Source organism: Octopus bimaculoides, chromosome 24, assembly GCF_001194135.2.
Source record: "Octopus bimaculoides isolate UCB-OBI-ISO-001 chromosome 24, ASM119413v2, whole genome shotgun sequence".
Taxonomy (NCBI): Eukaryota; Metazoa; Mollusca; class Cephalopoda; order Octopoda; family Octopodidae; genus Octopus; species Octopus bimaculoides.
This window is the reverse complement of record NC_069004.1, coordinates 32,415,754-32,420,449: the sequence shown is the minus strand read 5'-3', so window position 1 is coordinate 32,420,449 and position 4,696 is coordinate 32,415,754.

The following is a 4,696-nucleotide window of genomic DNA, read 5'->3' as shown; positions in this document are numbered from 1 at the left end:
CCACAAATTAACAATACACACCTTGTATGTGTATTCAATTTTGTTTATATATATATATATGAATAATAACAATAAATGGAGCAAAACGCATATAAATAAAAGTTCCTTTAATTCCTACACATGTTTCAAAATATATGTTTACTCTACTCCAAAGAAGTAAGATCTGCTGGAATTCCACATATATTCACTGTCAGGGAACCAACATATAGAAGCAAGACAAAAGTGTAATTTTTGCTACCCATGGTAACTATTAACATATTTACATTGTCAAAGTTTTTTAAAACTGAGATAATATTAATATATACATAAACTAATATATATATATAAAAATAAAAAAGGGGGTATGTATGATAGTGTATAGAGGAATATATAAATCAAAAACGAATGATTACATGTCTTACTCTTTTACTCGTTTCAGCCATGTGGCTGTGGTGTCACCCGATTCATTTTATTGTTAAAGAGGGATAGAATACTTCATAGTATTACTTTCAGCATTCTAAGTTCAAATCCTACAGGGGGCAGTGTTGCATTTCATTCTCTCAGGGTCAATAAAAAGGCAAAAATGTTGGAAGAAACTGTTAGAATGTTGGACTAGATGCTTTGCAGTGTTTGCTTCAGCTCTGTACATTTTGAGTTCAAATCCTGCCATGGTAGACTTAATTCCTTGCCCTGTTTAACACCAGTGCTAACCTAGCAGAAGTTTGGATGCCAGATCCCCAGTTTGAAGACATCGTCCTCTCTTCTTCCCATGACCCTTCACTAATCTCAGAGACCTTGTGAACAAAAAGTGAAAAAAGAGAAAAAAAAGAAGCAAAATCATACTCAGAACTGACCTGGAGGTCAAAAAACAACAATGGTATCAACATTCTATTCTCCTAATTTACTCTTAGACATAATGTCCTTCAGTTTTTGACACCAAAACTGAACAATGCTGGAGGTTAAGTATATATGCCACATAATTATGGAATGGTTTCTCACAGCACTCATACACTTATGGGCAGAGTTTACAAATAGCTGTCCTTCAATGTCCCATTTCTCTAGGGAATGGAAAGGAAACAAGCATTTTTATTTTTATTTTTTTGTTCTTTTATCTTTTATTTTTCTCCACTTATTTTTTTCTCTTAGAATTCCTGTATTTCATACAATAGAAATTACAATTCTGGGGGGGAAAATGGCTTCTTTAGTCTTCCAAAACTTTTAGTTTTTGTACATTTTGTTCCATCGGTTTTTCGGGTACCTAGAACTACTGGTGACCCAACGGGTCCCGAGTAGTCTAGTATATACCATAAAACTTTTCAGTTTGGTGGTGGCAGTGGAACGATTAAACAAAAAAAGAACTTAAGGAATTATTAGCAAGTTTGGACGTAAATGGAGACGACTGTCGTTAATAATAGAAGACCTGGAGGCTGTTTGAACCCTACACCTCGATTTGAGGTGTATTTGGGCTTTATTTGAGAGATAAAAAGAAGAAAGAGGATAAGGGGGCAGAAAAAGAAAAGGCGAGAGATGAGGCAGTTTTGAAAACAGGGTGGAACGAAGGGATGTTTGTTCGTGCATAAACATTCCTTCGTGCATGTATAAAAATCATAAATCTATCCATCCATCTATCTATCTATTTATCTATCTATCTATACACACACACAAACACACACACCATGTTTGATGGTAATTTTGTTGTACTCCATATGTGTGTGTGTGTGTGTGTGTGTTTTGTTATGAATGAATGAAGAAATTAAATATGAATTATTACGTAGTTGGAGACCGACGTAAACGGACAAAAGAGAGATAATGACAGATAAAGTACAATGTTGAGAGACAGAGAGAGTGAGAAGAAGATATAATTAGATTAATTGACTAAGAAAAGAAAGAAAGTGAGTAAAACACCAAAAACAAAAGCGAATCGAATGAAAAGTGACGGTTTGAGAATAACTATTTCAATAAACGTCTGGAAGTGTAGAGAGTGAGTAAAATAAATGAGAGAAGGGGAGATATTTGAGTTAGGAATGCATGACATAAAAAATATAAAAATAGTGGAAGAGAATGGATGTAAGATGTGTTTCAAAAGGGGTTCGAACGAGAATGAATAGGGAGAAAATGTAAGGAAAATATTAGTTTCAGATTTTGGTTCGAGGTCAGCGAGTTCGGAGTGGGAGGCTAGTCGATTACATCGACCCTGAAAGGATGAATGGCAAGGTCGACCTCGGTGGGATTTGAACACAGAACGTGAAAACGGACGAAATGCCGCTATGCATTTCTCACGGCGTGCTAACGTTTCTGCCAGCTCCATCGCCTGCCGACATGAGGAAAATATTGACAGAGAATAGAATGAAGGGTGTAAGAACTAATATATAAGTTGAAAGAGAAATTAGAAGAGGAGGGGAGAGAGGGAGAAAAGTGCAATAAGGAGAGGAGGAAGAAGAAAAGAGAGAGGGGGGATTAATTGGTAGACTGATTGACATAGAAATTAGGAAAGAGAGAGAAAGAGAGTGGGGGGAAGGCTAAAGAGAGCAGAAAGAAAAGTGATACGTAATAGAAAGTAAAATAAGTGACATAGTACACACGCACGTAGATAGATAGAGAGAGAGAGAGAGAGAGAGAGAGAGAGAGAGAGAGAGAGAGAGAGAGAGAGAGAGAGAGAGAGAGAGAGAGAGAGAGAGAGAGAGAGAGAAAGAGAGAGAGAGAGACTGACAGACAGACAGAGAGACTAACAGACAGAGAGACACACACAGAGAGAGAGACAGAAACAGAGAGAGACAGAGAGAGAGAGAGGTAAATAATCAATGGCTTTTGGGTGGGGTGCTAATTATCAAGCAGAACGAAAAAAAAGCAGAGAGAGGGAGTTAAGGAAGTAGAGTTAAACTGATAAAATAAGAGTGAGAAGAAAGAAATGAAATGTCGAGTAGACAGATTGATAGAACAAGGGAGGAAAATGGATTGATAGATAGTACGGGGAAAGACTGATCGGAGAAAGTGTCACACGCAAACACACACACATATACATACATGTATGCGTGTGCGTGCGTGCGCGCACATTGCTTACATGAAGCTCGAAGTGGAGTTTTTCAATTTCAATAAAACTCAATATTTCGGTAAAATTTTACCACGCGTTTCACTAAAAAAAATTTTTTTTTTAAACACGGAGGTTTTGCGTGGAATCAACTATCCTGACCTCATAATGTGCTGTAAACCCCTTATTTTAATTCGGAAAAAAAAAGTGGGGTGAAACCGGAACCCCACTCCCTTGAAATTATTGGAATTTTTTTTTCCCGTTAAATGAATTATGGTGATCTGTAATGCCACAAAACGCTTTTGTTGTCAGGAAAACGGGGTGAAACCGTCGAAAATTTCATCCCCGCCTTCCCGAAATCATTGGAAAATGGTTTTTCTTTTCGTTGAATGAATTACAGTGACCTAATATGCCACAAAATATTATTCCGTCCGGAAAACGGGGTATCGCGATTTGACACCGGAATAGTTCCACTTTAAACAATTCTGTCCTGGCATCTCAGTTTATTTAATAGAGAAGACGCAAGGTATTGATACAAATTAGTTTCTGTACGTTGTTAAGAAACACCTGCTGGAAGAAGCCAATCAGGATTTGAAACTGCACCCATCTACATCAGTCACACGCGAACCCACAATATCCTGAATTGTTCTGAGAACCGAGAAGAGAAAAGTAAAAGAAAAATGAAACACAAATGAAGCTACTTAAATCCAGATTTGGCGTCAAGGAGGCTTCTTGAATTAAGAATTACAATAGTGTTCTCTCAACCCTAAGCTATTCACACATTAATAATATCAGGCTTATTATTAATATTAAGGTTTTATATTAATACAGGCCTTGTATTAATATTATTGGCTTCATATTACATTACTATACAAGACCATATATTAATTAATATAAGTCTTATTATAAAACACGTTTTCCTTGAGAAATTGAGATTGTAGACATTTGATAGCCTTCACTCGCTGTTTCTGTCTCTATTTTTGTTTTCTCCCCTCCGCTTTCTCAACCAGGCTACGATAGCCACACAGAACTGGCCAAGATTAAACAAGTGCCGGATGCTCTTGCAAGGTGCTCCTCTAGAACAACGTCACCTGAATTCAAAATTCCGTAACTCTCGGCAACATCGTGAAATCATTTACCAGCCTATCAAATCGAATAATAATTAGCTACTTTTCATTGGAAGATATTAAAATAAATCTTGAGACGAATGCACCGTTGAAACTACGATTCTAACATCCTCTACATGATAAATTTAACGATTTCACACAACCTCAGCATCAACTTCAAAATTCCTCTCCTCTCATATAATTCTTACCGTCGTTTGTTTGTGGCCAATGTTTTCCAGCTCCTCATATTCTGAGTTCAAATCCTGCCAAGGTCGATTTTGTCTTTCAATAAGATTAAAGTACCAGTCAAATGGTATCGACCATCCTCTTCACAAAACTGCTGCTTTTGTGCCTAAAAACAACCCCTAAAACAAGTCAAGCTTTCTTTTGACGTCACGCTTTCAAATATCGCAGCTCCCAGAGTAATTGCTCTTTTTTTAAAAAATACTCTTCGTGTCTGGTGTTCCAGCTTCAATCCACTCAGATGTCCGTATGCATGCGCATTCACCATTTTTTTCCACCTACAATTCTGATATAATAGGAACATACATCACCTGAGAAGTATTTGTAGAAAATTTCATCA